This window comes from Lissotriton vulgaris, chromosome 2_1 (assembly GCF_964263255.1).
Source record: "Lissotriton vulgaris chromosome 2_1, aLisVul1.2, whole genome shotgun sequence".
NCBI lineage: Eukaryota > Metazoa > Chordata > Amphibia > Caudata > Salamandridae > Lissotriton > Lissotriton vulgaris.
In genome coordinates this window covers 682,934,127-682,952,734 of record NC_141687.1, presented here as the reverse complement: position 1 = coordinate 682,952,734, position 18,608 = coordinate 682,934,127, and the positions used below count along the sequence as shown (strand labels likewise).

General features: G+C 48.9%; 1 protein-coding gene across 2 annotated transcripts in view; it reads right to left on the bottom strand.

The window, feature by feature from the left end:
• Nucleotides 1-18,608, bottom strand: part of SYT9 (synaptotagmin 9) — an 881,257-nt gene that overhangs the window by 309,367 nt on the left and 553,282 nt on the right. The gene's annotated exons all lie outside the window — the stretch shown is intronic.

Sequence of the window (18,608 nt, the reverse complement as noted above, 5' to 3'; positions counted from 1 at the left end):
GTCCCAAAAGCCCCTGAGGGGCCCGCAACCCACCATGGCGGGCAAGTCTGATAGTGACAAGCGGTCCCTCAAGAACGTGACTCGCGGTAGCGTCACTCAGACCACCATTATGGACAGATTTGCGAGCAATAAGTGCTCGCCCAGCGGGACTGGCAAAACCCCGGAGGACCTTGGTGGTGGCCCCCCTGAGTTGGAGGAGCCAACTCTTCGAGACGTGATGGGCGCCATTGCCAGTATACAATCATCGATTGGCCAACAATACAAAACCCTGGCAGCCAAGATCGACACGGTGGCGGTGGATGTAGGCCTGATTAGGGCGGACTTGGCCAAGACTAACGAGAGAGTCAAGTCGTTGGATGTCAAGACAGCCAGTCTCACCACTGATGTCTCCGTTCTCCAGACTGAGATCCAGACTCTTCGGACCTCGAGTGACCAGTTTGCCCGCCGGCTTCAGGATTTCGAAAGTCGCGCTAGGCGCAATAATGTCTGCATAGTCGGAGTTCCGGAGTCCTCAGCCGATCAATCGACGGACTTCCTCGTTGAAGATCTGATCCTCAACAACCTCGCCCCTAAGGGCCTGAGTAACCTTTTTGCGGTGGAGCGTGCCCACAAAGTCCGGGGCGGCAGACGCAAACAGGGGGCTGCCCCGCGACCCATCATTGCGCGGATCTTTAACTATAGGGACAGAGACGCCATTTTGCAGGCTTCGAGGACTAGCGGCCCCACCAAGTTCGAGAATGCGTCCATCAACTTTTACCCTGATTTTACCCCTTCGGTGCAGAAGCAGAGACTGGGATTTTCTGGGGTGAAGCGGAGACTAAGAGACCTGGGCATGAAGTATGCTATGCCTTTCCCCGCCCGATTGCGCATTGAACATAATGAGCGGGTGCTCTTCTTTGATATGCCAGAGGTGGTCAGTGACTGGTTGGACACACTATCTATGCCACGGGACAATGCGGAACAATCCAGAGGTGCTGAAGGCAGCCAACGGGAACAGTAGGGGCACCGGCGTTGCTACCATCGTATCGTGCTACAGTGGATTGTTATCCTTTTTTGGGTCAATGACATTCTTAAAGACAAGCCCTGGGGTGGCGGAGAGTTCGGGACTTTTCCTCCTCCGGGGGTGTCTCCTTTTCTACTCGTAGTTTAGTTTTCTGGGGTAGGGCGACAGGCACACTGCAGAATGGGGTGGTTTTCTGGTTTTATCGCAGGGGTGCAGGGTGGGGGGTTGTTGTTCTGGTATCTTGGGGGAGGAGGAGGGGTTTTTCATTTCACTGTTTGCATTGTTCTTGAGGCTACGTATTGTTGTATGGCTTATTCTGTGTTTCCTTCGTGGGGCTTGGGGGACCCGACTACTCATTTTCGGGATGGGGTAGGGGGTTCAGAGTCTTGAGTTGGAATGTCAACGGCTTGGGGGACAAAATAAAACGGGGAATTGTACTCCAATATGTGAAGCGCCATTCCCCCGACATGGTATTACTGCAAGAAACGCACTTGGTGGGGAACACGTTCCATGCAATGAACCGGAGGGGCTACCGGTTGGTGGCACACTCGGGATTCACTTTGGGCTCTAGAGGGGCTGGTGTTATGATCCGTAGTTCCCTTCCCTTGGAGATTGATGAAACGATATTGGATGACAGGGGAAGGTATGTGGCGATTGTTGGTAGGTGGGAGGGGAGAACGGTTGCCATCCTCTTGATATATGTCCCCCCGGGTGTACAGGCCACCACATTTGTCGACCTGGGGAAATTGGTATTGAGGCTTCCTGAGGGGATTCTGGTGGTTGGAGGGGACTTCAACTCGGTGGTTGACGGCCTGGAGGATCGACATCCTCCCAGGGCTCTTACACCATCGCAGTCCTGCCTGAGTGGTTTCTTGGAAACGTTTGGTATGGTGGATTGTTGGCGGATGCTTCACCCAGGGCAGGCTCAATATACTTTCCACTCCGGGGCCCATGGGAGCTTAGCCAGACTTGACTATATTCTTGTGCCCGCAGCCCAGGCCACGACGGTGCGAGAGGCCCGACATTTGCCTAGAGGCATTTCGGATCACTCCCCGCTATGGATCCATATAGATCTTCATTTAGACGCAGGGGACCGGGTCGCCCCAATTAATCCCTGCCATCTCTGTGTTCCAGAGACCAGGGCTGGGGTGCTTAAAGCTATAGATCACTACTTCGCTGACAATATGGGATCGGTGTCTTCGTCTGTGTCCCTATGGGAAGCCTTTAAAACTGTGATACGGGGTCAGACACTGTCGCTAGTCGCCAGCTCTAAGAAGCGCCACAATGGATAGGTTGAGCAGCTGGAGTCTGATATAGTGGCTTTGGAGAGGGATCTTGAGTGTGGGGTCACGCGTGAAAAAGTGCATGTTTTGCAACTGAAGCAGTCTGATTATAAAGCCTTGGTCACGAATGCCGCGAAAGCTATGAGTTGAGAACAACAGGGCCGTTTGTATGATGTGGGCGACAAGGCGGGGAAGTTGATAGCTTGGTTGGACAAGAGGGAGAGATTGAATCGAGTGGTACCAGTGGTTGAGCGAGTGGATGGTGTACATGTGACAGATCCGTTGGAGATTGTGGAGGAGTTCGCTTGCCACTTCCGAACGGTGTATGCGCCGGTCTCGGACCGGCCGGGTGAAGATTCCCAACTTTTGCTTAGGGATATCGCTTTGCCTTGCCTGTCCAACTCTGACAGAGAGCTAATGGAGGCGGATTTCTCCACTGATGAAGTAGCGCTCGGTCCATCCGCTCTGGAAAAGCCACGGGCCCAAATGGCATACCCATCGAGCTGCACAAGTTGTGTCCGAACAAAATGGCGTTGTATCTTCGCTCAATGTTCTTGGAGTCCAGGGAGAGGGGTTCGCTTCCCCGTGACCAGCGTTTAGCGTCTATCGTGGTGATCCCTAAAGAGGGTAAACCCCATGAATTCTGTACCTCCTATAGACCTATCTCACTTCTGAATGTGGAACCTAAAGTTTTGGCGAAAATGTTAGCTAACCGTCTGATTAAAGTGATTGGAGATTTGGTGCAAACAGACCAGTCTGGCTTTATTCCAGCCTGTAATACCGCCTTGAATTTATGCCGTCTTCATGGCGTGCTGGCGAGGGCGGAGACGCTACGTGAGACGGCCATTTTGGTTTCTTTGGATGCCACTATGGCATTTGACACAGTGGAATGGCCATATCTATGGGCAGCTCTGGCGAAGTTTGGCTTCGGACCGGTGTTCATCATGAGTCCGATTACTCTATGAGGAGCCCCTGGCCCAGGTGGTCGTTAACGGTCGAGTGTTGGCTCCCTTTGTTCTGGGGAGGGGTACGCGGCAGGGATGCCCCCTGTCTCCGCTGCTTTTTGCCTTGGCTCTAGAGCCCTTGGCCGCTTGGTTGCGATAGGAGCCGTCCCTCAGGGGTATCAGGTGGACTCCCGGTTTTGAAGATCGCATCTCACTTTATGCGGACGACATTCTCCTTTACCTCACCTCCCCTCGGAAATCTCTGGGGGTATTGTTCGACGTCCTTAATTCCTTTGGGAGGAACTCCGGACTGGTCATCAATTGGGGTACGTCTTGTGTTTATTCACTCACAGACGATACTCCACTCGTACCGTGCAATTGTCCAATACAAATTTCATCCACCGGGTTCAAATATTTAGGTATCTATGTTTCACGCGACTCAGCTGTCAGGTATCAGGGCAACTTACTACCCCCGCTTATTCGCTTAAAAGCAGACGTGAAAGCCTGGAGCAGACTGCCACTGTCCCTGGTGGGCAGAGCAGCCTTATTCAAAATGATGTCCCTTCCCAGATTTTTGTATGCGCTTCAGAATACACTGGATCTAGTGTCTTCCAGCTACTTCCACGAGATCGAGTGCCTACAAAGGAAACTGCTGTGGGCCGGACGTCCCCGGATTGCCTTGGCTAAGCTTACGCTGCCTTGGTATGATGGCGGTATAGCGTTGCCGGATATACGACGATATTACTGGGCCTCACAACTGAGCTCGGTTAATCATGCGATGTATGGTCCAGCTTCTAACCCGGCTTTTACTATGGACAAATGGCTGTTGCCGGGCGGAGACTATAACAGGGCGCTTTATTCCAAACGGTCTGATGTAGCGTTGACTGGGCCTACCAGAGTTGCGGTGCGGTTCTGGTACAACGCTAATGCAGCTATGGGCTGGTCAGATACTCTCACTCGAGCGACTCCACTCTATGCAGCTGAGAGGTTGGGCAATTTGTGGACTACCAAGGGTTTCGAAAAAATGGGACCTTATTGGGATTAGTAAGGTGGGGGACCTTTGGCGGAAAGACAAGATAAAGTCTTTTGAAGAGCTGCAACTTGAATTCAAACTCAGTCATCCAGAATACTTTCGGGTACCTGCAGGTCCGACACGCCCTTTCCTCTGTTTTTCCGGCTGGCAAGCTCGTTCCAGAATCCTCACCCCTGGAGGACAGAGTACTCGACGGCCACGTCCCGGACAGTACGATCTCTCTTATATATAAAAAGCTGATAAACGACAGAGCGGACCTTCTTTTACAGCTCCGTACGGCCTGGACCGGCGAAGGACTGGAACTTGATGATGAGGACTGGCAGGCGGCGATATCCTCCCGGAAGGAGGTAGCAATCTCGGCCCGTCTGAGATTGGTGCAGTTAACAATCCTACACCGAGTGTACATGAAGGGTCCTCGCTTGTTGCGTATGGGGTATGTCTCGGATGATTTGTGTAAGCGCGGGTGTGGAATGGTGGGTACATTCCTTCATATTTTGTGGGAATGTCCGGCGGTAGTGTCCTTTTGGAATCGTGTGCATGGTGTTATGACTGAGGTGACGGGTGTTTCGCTTTTGCCTGAGGCCCGAAGGTGTCTATTGAATGTGTGGGAGCCCAATGATTATAATGTGGCACAGATGCAGTGGGCCACCTTGGGTAATATGATCGCTAAGCGTGACATTGCGCAATTGTGGGGATCGGCGAGGGCACCCATTCTGTCGGCCTGGTCTAGAAACATGGACGGGTGCATTTTTCGTGAAAAAACTGTCTACATTGCTCGGGGCAGGCCCAAGAAATGGGGGAGGGTGTGGAATCAGTGGAACCAATATCGTGGTGAAATTTGTACTCCCCATTTTGAGCCTCCACCGGAGGTGTTACTCTCCCCTTAGCGTGATGTTCCTTCTAGTTTGGATTTTTGTCTATGTATTGCTGGCCAGCTCTCTTCCCCTTTTCCCTCTCCCGTCTGCTCTTCTTATAGACTATGTAACAGTTGTGGATGTGGTACTCCCTCCCCAGAAGGATCACTTATGTATCTGCCTTCCGTTTAGCCTCTGCAGTTATTTTCTTTACTTTTTGGTTGGTTGGTTTTCAAAAAACACAAAACAAAGACCTTATTCCTCCTGTGATGTAATGCACGACATGACATGATTGTTTAATTGCCGCCGGGCCCTAGGGTTGTCGGCTGAAGGGCTGTTTATTCATTCATCCTGATATAATTGGAAATGTTGCCAGCCGACCCGATGTGGCCGTATGATTGCTATTGTATCTTCATGTTTATCAATAAAGGTATTAAAAAAAACAAAAAAAAAACAGTGGTGGCAGCGGAGGGTCTATCTCCCTTCTTCACATTGGAACGCTCACACACGGTGCCTTCTAGGCCGCTGCAACCAGGATGTCCCCCACGCCCGGTGGTAGCTAGGCTCTTACATTATAAGGACAAAGACCTACTACTCCAGAAGGCGCGGACGGATGGGCTGTACCAGGTCGACAATGGTAAAGTGACTATATTCCCGGATTATACAGTGGAGATTCAGTGCCATCGCACATCATTCCTGGCAGTAAAAAGAGAGTTGAGATCGGAAGGCCTTCAGTACTTGTTATTTTCCCCTGCAAAATTCTAAATAATGCTGGATGGTGACACTATTTCCATGACACCCCGGAAGACGCATGGGCGTGGCTGGAAACGTTCAGGGCTGGCACAGACCAGAAGGAGCGACGCTTGCGGGAGATCTTTGAGGGGCTGCCCCAGCGCCAATCACAGCGCCTTTGACGCAGGCGACAAAAGGTTCCAAACTGAGTAGGAAAGACAGGAAGCGTTGGAGGCAGTGTTGGCATTGCCTTGCAGCCAGATGCTGCAGTCACCGGGGAGTATGGGCATGGAGAAGGACAAAACACAGTCGGACACTGAGACGTCGGAGGTCGGGAGTGTTCAGATGCCTCAGGTCACCCCGGCCACAGCAGACGGACTCATGGATGAGTGATAGGTTGAACTTCCGGGAGTTGGAGTTGGAGGGCTGCCGGGAGGGCTGTACACGGGCCATGTACTAGACTGTAGTTGAGCGCTGTTAGCGTGAGGTGGATGGAGAGGATATTTTGGGAGTCGGCCCCGGGGCGGGGAACCACCTCAATGCACAGTGATTTGTTAAATTATTGACTGGTGCACAGGTGGGAGAAGTTAGCTGTGTTTTCTTGGGGGATTACAGCGGGGTTAGTATATGAGTAAGGGCGGTCACCCGTTGGCGCCAGGCCCCCCCCCGTTGCCCTTAAAGCATGCCTTCAGTGGCTACTGCTGGGCTTAGGTATGTGATATGTGTTGGAATGGTTTGGATGGGGACTAACAGTTTTGTTTTAGGACCTGTTCTTGGTAGGGTGGAGAGGTGGGAGAGTTGGGGGCTGGGTCGGGTTATGGGGCTCACCAGTGTGTTCATTTTTGTACACAAAGGGGAGAAGTGGTTGAACTTTGATGATGGGGGCAGTACCTGATTTGCTATGTATCACTTGGAATGTACGGGGACTACACATGATGACAAGGCGCCACAAGGTTCATGCATATCTGGTCAGGAGGGGGGGTGCATACAGCATTGCTCCAGGAAACGCACCTTACTAAATCGGAGGGACTAGCACTGCAGTGTAGATGGAGGGGACATGTTTTTAGTACATCTTATTGGCGTTTGCGAGGGGGGCGTTGATTTGGGTCAGGGCTGGGGTCCCCTTCCAGGCGCTTAAACAAACAATAGATGGTGAGGGCAGATGTGAGATGTGTTGCAGTTGAAGGGCGCTTGTATGGCAGGGAGGTAACCTTATGTAACATTTATGCCCCAAATGTGGATCAGGCGCGATGTGTGGACCGGATGTCCGGCACTTTGGCACATTACTTGGTGGGCCAGATAATATTGGGAGGAGATTTTAATTCAATAGCGGATATGGTCATGGACAGTTCTCACCCCCCCCCCTTGCCAGATTCCCCAGTTCGTAGCGCTGTCCAAGTATAGGCTTGATCGGCAAGCTAGATGGCATTTGGTGGATGTGTGGAGGTCGCATCACCCACAAGATAGGGATTATTCTTATTTTGAAGCACTACATGAGCTTCATGTTCGGCTAGATGCCATACTGTGCTCTACATTGGTGGTGCCTTCCGTAACCCACTCTGAGTATCTCACTAGGACCCTGTCCGATCACAACCCGTTGTTGATTCCCTTGCATTGGATGAGGGAAAAGGCTGAAATCCCTACATGGCGATTGCGCCCAAGACATTAGATGAACCAGTGTTCCATAGGGAGGTGGGAGAGGGGATAACTTACTACTTTAACGAGAACGCAGGGACTGCTACTACTAAGGCGGTTGAATGGAATGCCTTTAAGGTGGTGGTAAGTGGGCTCTGCATAAGCAAGTATGCTGGGGTAAGGAAAACTCTGTTTCAGGACTTTGAAAAAGTGGACCAACGATTGAGGTTAGCGGAACAGGCGAGGCCGGAGCACCCGGAGTACCAGAAAGAAGTAATAGAGGCTAAGGAGATGCTGTCCACAGAGGTAGAGAGGCTGCGCTGCTTTGATTACAGGAAATTTGTTGAGTAGGCTCATGCGGAAGGCGATAAGGCAGGAACACTGCTAGCTTGGCTGGCTAACCCTATACCGCGGGGCTCCTCGATCTTGGCACTGGGGGTGGGTGAGGGTACTACGGTCTACACTCAAAGTGGGATCATGCATGGGTTCTGGGAGTATTATGAGAAGCTTTATGAGAGTACAATAACGGTAGGTGAGACAGATATTGAGTCCTTCTTAGACAAATGGCACGGAATAAGACCCTGGGAGTAGATGGATTGCCTGTCAAATTATATATGCAATATATAGACTTGTTGGCGCCGAGGCTACTAGAGGTCTATAGTGAGGAGAGGGAATTGGGACTACTCCCGATGACTATGCGAGAAGTCCTCATTGTTCCACTGCTAAAGACGGGTCGAGATAGTATGGACACGGCGACGTACCGTCCATTGTCAATGCTGTCCACTGATTATAAGATCCTCAGTCGGATCCTGGCCTCGCGCCTGCTGCAGCATATGACTAGCCTGGTACATGAGGATCAGGCTGGGTTTATCCCAACCAGGAATACTGCTACCAATGTGTGGAGATTGGTGAGGGTCTTAGGAGAAGCTTGCGATGGCTCGCCCATGGTTGCAATCCTCTCAGTGGACGTAGAAAAGGCCTTTGATAGCCTAGAATGGCTGTATTTGTATAAAACAAGGGGGTACTTTAGGCTGGGTGAGGCATTTGTTGGGTGGACGACAGTGCTGTATACCTCGGCAGTGGCTAGAGAAAAAATAGGGCAGATGATTTCCCCCACCTATACGGTAGCCCGTGGGACGCAGCAGAGTTGCCCACTCTCGCCCCTGTTATCTGCTTCGGCAATAGAACCTTTGGCAGCGCGGGCTCAGTTGGGACAGTGGTTTGAGGGCTTAGCTTTTAGAGGGGAACAGAAATACATCTCGTTATATGCGGATGATTTGTTGATGTTTTTGGCGAATACGGACGATGCATTGGCGGGGGCAGCACGACTGTTATCCGACTTTGGCAAGGTTTAAGGACTGCAGGTTAATTGGTCTAAAACATGTTTATTCCCAGTTCAACAAGGGAGGGTGGCACCTAGGCTGCCGAAGGCCGTGCGGTGGGAGCCGTCTTGTTTGGCGTACCTCGGGGTACATATCTATCACGGAGCCAGTGATATGCTAGAAGGAAATATATAGAGTTGTGTACGAGCCCTAAAGGGGAGCATGGCATAGCGATGGACCTTAGAGATCTCACCTTGGAAGAGAAGACTCTGAGATTGTGCTGGAATAGGAGTCAGCGGAGAGCAGGTGTGCTGCACCCTTATGCGCCCGAGATACCACTGGGGATGCTGACAGCATTACCCCATGGAGGAGACTGGACGTCGTTGTGGGAATGGGAGCAGGCAGGGATCCAAGTGCTTGGGGACTTATACGAGGATGGAGAGTTGTTGCCTTATCAGGTATTACAGGAGAGGTATGATCTCCCTAGGGGAGGTTTTTTGGTACATACTGCCCTGGTGCGTGCAATTCAGAAGCATTGGAAGGGGGGTTGATAGAGCCTAAAATAACGATGGCGTGTCAATATGTGGTGATGGCAGCAGGTATGTTTAAAGCAGTTACATGCCTATACTCGAGAATGTTGAATGAGGGATTAGCTCCGTTAAACGCTACGACTAAAATGGGAAGAGAGCACTGGGAAGCCCATACCGGAGGCCACATGGGGGCACATTCTGCGCAGGGTGTGGAAGGGCACCAGAAACGCATGATTCCAACTGGTACATTTCTTTATATTACACAGAGCATATTTGACACCTGGTAAGATCAAGAAATATTATAATGTTAGCAATGCGATGTGTCCTAGATGCGCTAGAGTGGGAGCAGAATTGGAGCACATGCTGTGGGGGTGCCCGAACTTGGGGAGCTATTGGGGAGAAGCGGGAGACCTATTAAATGTAATTACGGCACACCAATTGGACTTTGATATGGCTACATTCATATTACACTGGTTCCCTCACACCTCCAAGATGAAGGTAACAAGCAAGTTTGTAGATATGGCAGTGGCGTCACTAGAGGGTGCGGGGGGTGCGGACCGCACCGGGTGACACCCTCACATGGGGGTGACACCATCTGGTTACGCTGTGCATGTAACACAGTGACAGCTCTGCAGCCTTGCCTCTGCCCTGCTTGTATAAAGTATTCCTGGGCGGCGTGGGCGCGGCCTAATTTTCTGACAGTGATCTGTGTCAGTAGAGGCCGTGCCCAATTGCTGTTTTCGCTTTGCAGGACGTTACGTAATGTTACGCTGCCGCTTCCTGCGGTGGCGGGAGTGAGGCTTAGTACTGCACCAGACTCGAGTCTCTCATGGCCGCCCACCGTGCAAGAGAGCATGATCGATTGCGGCGGCAAGCAGGAAATTCTGATTTTAAAAGTAAGTGTGCCATCGATGCAGTGCACTTTGCCTCCAGTCTTCACCCCAGGCTGTTGGCAGTCGAGTCGACTCGTCCCGCCGCAGGAAATTCTGATTTTAAAAGTAATTGTGCCATCGATGTGCACAGTGCACTCTGCCTTCAGTCTTCACCCCAGGCTGCTGGCACTCGAGTTGACTCGTCCAGGCCATCGACTCGAGTGCCAGCAGCCTGGGGTGAAGACTCGAGGCAGAGTGCACATCGATGGCACACTTGCTTTTAAAATCAGAATTTCCCGCTCGCCCGGCCTGCCTCTAAGAGTTCATTGCCACCCCTGTGCCAAATTAGATAATAACAGGAGGAGTTCGGTGGTCGTCCCGTCACCTCCTGACCTCGACACTTCCTGCCTTTTTAGTCCCTGTTGTGGGCGGGGTGGGGGGGGTGTGGGGGGTCTCTGAAGGTTGTGTCCCATACAGCGTGAGTCTGAGAGCAGGTGCTGTGTGTCTTTAAAAGGCACAACAATAGCACGGCATTCTAGACAACAGTGCCATTTAGCAGATTATATAACGGTCATCACTACCTGAAATTTGTCCAGATTGCCAGCAGCTGCCTGTGTCCAAGGAGTGTGACAGACTCGGGACCCATCACCAGCAGTCTTTAGATTTTCCGCTGCAGCACTGTGACTCGTGAAACTTGGAAAGAGTAAAAAATGAAAGCTGCTGCCATTTTAAATGTTCATGCTAAGGTCAGATTTTAAGTTTTATTAGATAGCTGCCAAGGTTTCAGATTGCTATGTGTGTCATTTTCATAATTTTTGTATAATTTGTTATATTTATATGTTTCCCTCATTTTCATTGCTTGATTTTTGCTCGCAAAAAGTGTCACTCATATTTGTTGAAATGTCACTCATAATTGCACTACAATTATGAAAATGTCACACATAGCAATCTGAAACCTTGGCAGCTATGAGGCTACAGGTTTGGAACTGGAAGCCTGGCTGGGCAATTGCGACTGTGAAGGCCGCGGTCATAGAATCAACGCGACCGCGGCTGGAGCTTAGGCACACGCTACAGTACTGCAGCTGAGCCTTGAATGCAGCGGGCTGAGGGAGTCCAGTAGATAGTTGAGGCCTGAAGGACTCACTATGTAAGCTTGGGGCGGCCCGGCCTTAAACCGCATTTCCCGTCTGCCGTTCACCCCCTGTAATGTAAGTACATTTATTTTCAACAGACTACTGCAGGTAAAATGTGCGTTATGTAGCGCGGCTCGCTGTAACGCACTTTATTTAAATCATGCGACGTTAGCAATGGCTCTTGTGCATGCGTGCGTGCGCGCCTCGCACCCTTGTCCCCGGAATAAATAAGCGGACCAGGGCTCTCTGACGCGACGCCTGTAAGTCCACTCAAGTTTTTTGGCTCATTAAGGCAACTCACCTGGGCCGCTGGCTACATCGGTGCCCCGCCGGCTACACTGGTGCTTGGAACGTAGCAGCGCGCTGACTGGGCCGTGGACCTCTTCTGCTTTGGGTAAGAGTTTGTTGGAGCCTCGCACATGATTGTTAGGGCGGCCTAGTCGTGAAGGGCACTACGTTATTGCCCTTCCATTTGTGGTGCTTTGCAGCAAACTTACGAGTTTTTCATTGCTCATATAGGTGTTATTTATATTTGTGTTTCCCTCATCTTCATTGATTTTGCTTGTGAAAGGTGTCACTCCTATTTGTGGTAATGTCACTCATAAGTACACTAAAAATATAAAAATGTCACACGTAGCAAACTAAAACCTTGGCAGCTATGCTTTGCTTTATCATCAGGAGGAACCCTGGGTGGAGAAGGCGACGAGGAAAGGGTTAAAAGACCAGCAGGCGGGGGAGGGGGCTGCAGGCGGAGGGGGAGGGATGGTGCAGGCGGAGGGGGAGGGATGGTGCAGGCAGTGGGGAGATGGTGCAGGCAGAGGGGGAGATGGTTCAGGCAGAGGGAGAGATGGTGCAGGCAGTGGGGAGATGGTGCAGGCAGTGGGGAGATGGTGCAGGCAGAGGGGGAGATGGTGCAGGCAGAGGGAGAGATGATGCAGGCAGGGGGTGAGATGGTGCAGGCGCAGGGGAGATGGTGCCGACAGAGGAAGAGATGGTGCCGACAGAGGAAGAGATGGTGCAGGCGGAGGGGAGATGGTGCAGGCAGAGGGAGAGATGGTGCAGGCAGTGGGGAGATGGTGCAGGCAGTGGGGAGATGGTGCAGGCAGAGGGGGAGATGGTTCAGGCAGAGGGGAGATTGTGCAGGCAGAGGAGAGATGGTGCAGACAGAGGGATGAGATGGTGCAGGCAGAGGGGAGAGATGGTGCGGACAGAGGGAGAGATGGTGCAGGCAGAGGGGAGATTGTGCAGGAAGAGGGTGAGATGGAGCAGGCAGCAGGCAGGGGGTGATTTGGTGCAGGTGGAGGGGAGATGGTGCAGGCAGAGGGGAGAGAGGAGAGATGGTAAAATGAAATGAAATGAATGAAACTTATATAGCGCACGACTTACCCTGGGGCATCTCAGCGCTTGCTTAGGGAACCCGTCCTGGTATTCCCCTGTGAGATAACCCTGGCAGGGTATCCACAAGGTGAAAGCCAGGCATCCCACCGCGAGGGGCCGTTGTGGAGATTAAGCAAGCTATTGCCCAGAGTCGCAGAGTGTGAACCCGTGAGTCGAGAAGGCACCGGAGCGAGAATTATCGAGTCCGTGGAATTTTTGAGCCCAAGACCCGCTGAGGCGGGGAATTGAACCCTGGTCCAGGGCCGAACTCAAGCTCCAGGTCTGCCGCCTCTAACCCCTGAGCCACACTTCTCCACACTGGTGCAGGCAGAGATGGTGCAGACAGAGGTAGAGATGGTGCAGGCAGGGGGTGAGATGGTGCAGGCAGAGGGGAGATGGTGCAGACAGAGGAAGAGATGGTGCAGGCGGAGGGGAGATGGTGCTGGCAGAGGGGAGATGGTGCAGGCAGAGGGGAGATGGTGCAGGCAGAGTGGGAGAAGTTGCAGGCAGAGTGGGAGAAGGTGCAGGCAGAGTGGGAGAAGGTGCAGGCAGAGTGGGAGAAGGTGCAGGCAGAGTGGGAGAAGGTGCAGGCAGAGGGGAGATGGTGCAGGCAGAGGGGAGATGGTGCAGGCAGAGGGGAGAGATGGTGCAGGCAGAGGGGAGAGATGGTGCGGACAGAGGGAGAGATGGTGCAGGCGGGGGTGAAATGGTGCAGGCAGAGGGGAGATGGTCCATCCGGTAAGTTGTGAGGGGGTGACACCACGAGTTACCCGCACCGGGTGACACCAACCCTAGTGACGCCACTGAGATATGGGTCTGGTGCTGGCGCAAAGGTTAATAACGATGCGCTGGAAATCGAAAGAGGGTCCCAGCAGTAGGAGATGGAGGGCTGAGCTGATTAAGTGGGCTAGTGGTGAGGGTGCTATTTGCTTCCAGCAGGCGTGACGTCTGAACAATGAAAAGGCACTGGATGCAGCAAGAACTTGGGAGGAGCTGGTTCAAACACTGATAAACCAATCGTTTGGGGAAGACAGGGGATAGAGTGATGGGGCGCATGAGGGTTACTGTAACACCCAGTAGGAGCATCCTGGTTTTTTGTCAACATGAGAACTATATATTGAAATGTTGGGGATATACGGAACACACAGGTGGAAGGGAGGAAGGAGGGGGTTATCATTTGTTCATTTGATTAGACATCGTATGTAAACATTGTTGGTTGTCTGGCAGTAATGCATGAGGAATGGCGGTACGGTGCAGTTTCTTATTGTATTGCAAGGGGAACAATGGGCATAACCGTTAATTAGCAGAATAGTTGAAATGTAATTGAGCCCGCTGATACCTGAGTAATGGGGGGGAAGAATATTTCCTAAATGTGATGATGAGTACCTGATTGCCGAGATGAAAATCAATAAAATATGTTTACAAAAAAAATCATAGGATTTCGTTCCTGCTCCATTTAGCACTGCAAATCCTCTTTTTAACCATTCATTTTACAAATACATAATTTAATCGCTCTTGTGTCATTTCTGAGTGATGTATTTCATGCACAATTTAGAAAATAACTATATCTTGAATTAAACAAATACTCCTCGTTGACCGGGCTTTAGATATTGTTGAGAAGAGAGGAAAAGTGAGGCTGAATGTTATTTTTGATCAATTAAATAGTATTTTGTTTTTTAATCCATACACATTCACTAAGTAGCATTATATGTGTGGCTTAAGTCTTTGGCACAAACATATAGCGGTGGAAAGAGAGCCTAAAAGGTAACAATCAAAGTGAAACCTTCTTATCTTTTTATTGCCATTCCAACATTAGGAGGAATTTGGTAAACATGCTTTCCCTCATTATTATTTGGACTTGTAATTACAGATGTTTACTCAGTGTGACACAGGAGAACAAATGACTTATGCAATACAAGATTTACTTTGGTGTACTTCCAGTTTAAGGTACGTTAAGACACCTGACAACATGGGCTAGATCTATCTCCCATTTGAGTTCTTTTATTCCCGGAAATACTGCCACTGAAACTAAGATAGTGTTTAGGTCAAGAACTTTAGGTCTGTTTGCTCATCAGCTGGGAAAAAATGTGGGCCCAATCTGGCCATTTCCAACCACAAAAATGCTTTTACATATGTTCAAAGCACAAATAATCACAAATTATGTTCACAATTTGGTAATTGGACAAGGCGTATTTTGTGTGTCTAAATATCAAATCTGAATGGGAGGTATTAATGATTTGCAACCGAATTTTGGTGGCAAAAAATAATACTTTACTGACTTGTTGAAGGAGGTGGTAACCCATGCATAACTAGCAAGGAGTCCCAGTGGACACCTTCCCCTTCGAGAATGGATTTTTTTTTTAGAGCAAGCAGTGGTCCCACAGACCACTGCCTGCTCTTAAAATATGAAACTTCAAAGTTTCATTTTTTCTTTTTAAACGCATCCCATTTTCCTCTAAGGAAAGCGGGCTGCATAAAAAAAAAAGCTGCATTTATTAAAAAGCAATCACAGGCATGGGTCTCTGCTGATCCCTGTAAAGGGTGCAATTCGTAATGGGTCGCACATTGCAACCTACCTCATAAATATTCATGAGATAGATTGATTTGGAAAAACCAGTAGGAATGACTATTTTGTAAATCCTTATTTTGTACATTAGGAATTGTGAATTCACAATTCCTATTTTTTAACATGTGGCCCTTCAATAGATAACCCATGCTTTGAGAAACATAAAGAAAGGTTGTTGTTATTACTATTATTATATTTGATGCCATTTCTATTATTAATTTGATTTTATAACAGCCACTCAGCACTTTTGAGGGTGGTGAGTATCTCTAAAAGTTTTACTTCCTCTGCCATTGAAAAAGTCAGATGTGAATGTCTCACCAATATTGAAAGTAGTTATTAAAACTAAGCGGAAGAGAGTAGAGTTGCTAAAAAAAATCAGATAAGGATTAAGTGGACCATATCAATATTTCCTTTGTAAACAAACCTTTTAATTTTATAGGATGATCATTTTAATAGCATTTCTAGAGCGCATTAAACCAAAAGGTATCAAAGCGCTAAGTACAGGAGATAAATATAGTGAACAGTGGCAACTCAAAGCCGACAAACCCCTAACAAAAGACCACATTTTCAGTTGCTTATGGAATAGTAAGTGAAAGTTCAGGCTCATAAATGCTTAGAGAGTTCCACAGCATGGCAGACACCACCGTGAAAGCGCGTTCCTCCACCTAGATTTCTTACATAGTGAAATCACTACCTTATTGTGTCCCATTGATCTCAAAGGTCTCCTGGGTACACACCAATTCAAGTTGTCTTAAGAAAGCTAGATCCCTGAGAGCAGGGCTGTATGCGCCAAGCATAGAGCTTTATAGGACACCCAATTTTTTATGGGCAGCCACTGAAGGTATCTCAAACTATTCCTGACTGAGGAGTGTTTGGGAATTCCCATGACCAGGCATGCAGCAGCATTCTGAATAATTTGGAATAATTTGGAAATTGTTTAACGAGAGTTGGTTGATATTTAATTACAGGGCATTGCAGTAGTCTTAACAGGAGGTGGTGAGTGCAATGACCACTGATACCCTGAGCTCTTTTAGAAGTTGAAGCTCTATTTCCTTCAAGATCCTGATCATCCAGAAGCAAGCACTAACCGTTCTAATGACCTGGATGCTGTCGTTCAAGTTGTTATCACCCAGGTTCGTGGCCACCGCTGATGGGATAGGTAAAGTACTACACGTTTCTGGCCACCAGGCTTCAGTTTAGTTTTAATCGTTCACTCTAAACACCACAATCTGAGTTTTCTTCCAATACATTTTAAGTCAGTTCTCGCTCATCCACCTGCTAATCCCCTGAAGCATTCCCTAAACCGATCCATTACCTCTTCCCAGTCATCGGAGATCGAAACAGTGATCTGGGTGTTGTCCGATACCTGGAAACCAATAGAAAAATACTTTTCCTGGGGCCGACATACAAATTAAATAGGGTGAGGCTTAGGGGCAACCCTTGGGGAACTCCAAAAGGAAGATGAAAGGTGGCTGCTCTGTAGTCGCCACAAGTAACTGTGATTGTTCTATCACACAGGAACTCCAACAACTTAAAGGCCACATCCTTCATCCCAGCCTGCCGTGCCTTTGCCCCAACAACGATAGAGATATGGTGTCAAAGGCTGCTGACAAGTCTAATTAAACCAGGATAGCCAAACCTCCCTGATCCACGTGGCTGTGAATGGAATCTGCAAAGGCAATAAGTGCTGATTCGGTGCTATGATTCTTCCTGAACCCATCCTTCGAAGGGTCCAGGAGCTTTTGATCAAGCAGATATTTGTCTAGTTCCTGGTTTATATTCTTCTCCAACAACTTTGCAGGAGCAGGCATATACATTCAAGTTAGGTCACTTATCACTTGGGGTAGGCAGACAATAAGTTGTTTGACCTGAGAAGAGCAGCATTTGCTGCACATTGAATAGAATTAATACAGATCACAAGAAGGGTGTAATGCAGGTCTCAGCAGCCCATGTAGCATGGGGGGCCCTAACCCTCCAGGGTGTCTTCAACCCTTCAGGGGCTCCGTATTCAACTGAAGACCTATGATTAACTGTAAGATATAGGAAAATACTCTGGTGATGCTTAACTAGATACCACATGTTGGCTGGATCATGGTACAGTGGCCCAATCATTGGGATGATCATCATGCTAATCCCATTGCTGTTGTTTTATCAGTTCCCCTCAAGAGAGAAAAATATAAATTGCCTCTTGAAGTTTCTGTCACCAGGCAAACACACACGCATTCCATCACCAATTTCAAGCATGGGCACCCACACACAAACACACTGGTTCTACTTCAATCTGTAGCTCTCTTTGCCTCTCCCTCTCTCACCTACTCTCTCTTCCTCTCTCTTCTTAGTGGTTGGAGATGCTATAAGTGCAGATAACAACATAATTTTTCTGAATGTTGGTCATTTATGTCCTTTTTCTCCCTAGATTACACTTTTGTCAAAAACAAGCATTCAATGCTTATTAATTTCCTGAACGAAACCATATGACTGGTGTTGCTTACCTCTGATGGTGAAGATTGTCTTGTCTCTCCTTTTGCTTTTATCCTTGTGCCAGCTCATCTCATTGTGCTATTTCCCTTGCGCTATCTTCCCTACAACACAGCTATGCTGAGTACTCAACATCAAAAGGTTCTACCTCTACTACGGATAACTGCTAAACAGAAAGCTGAAACACAACTCATCAATCAACATTTCATAGACAGCAACTATAGATTTCATAGACAACAACTATAGATTTCATAGACAACAACTATCAATTAGCTTGTAACACAGTACATGCAACTCGCACACCTCCAATAACCCATATTACGACTTAAATCAGTAATCCAACTGCATTCTGTGACCAACAAAACAACAACGATTAGAGTTTCAATCTAGCCTACAGATAAAAACCATTTTCCATTATGCTCGCGAAAGTGCATCAATCCCACAGAATTTGCAAAATTCTCCTGAATCTTTGGCACCGTCACACCCCACACCAACAAACTGCCTAAAAACACACAGGCAAAGCTTGCATAAACATAACACTCCCTCATATGCACACCATTGCATCATAAGACACTAAAGTAGGTTGAAAAGCATTAAAAGAGCACTTTACGTGGACCAAGATACGTGGTTCAAGCAAAGGGCAATTTACCCCTACCAATAGAAAAATAGGAAAACAAAATGTGGCACAGCATACCCCTCGCGTATCTAGGTCCCAGATATAGGTAAATCTGATTTACCGACTCTAGAATACCGAATTTTACCAAATCGGTATTCTAGATTCGGTAAATCAGATGTAGGTAAAAATTCGGTAATTTTTACCGAATCTGTATGATTCGGTAATTACCA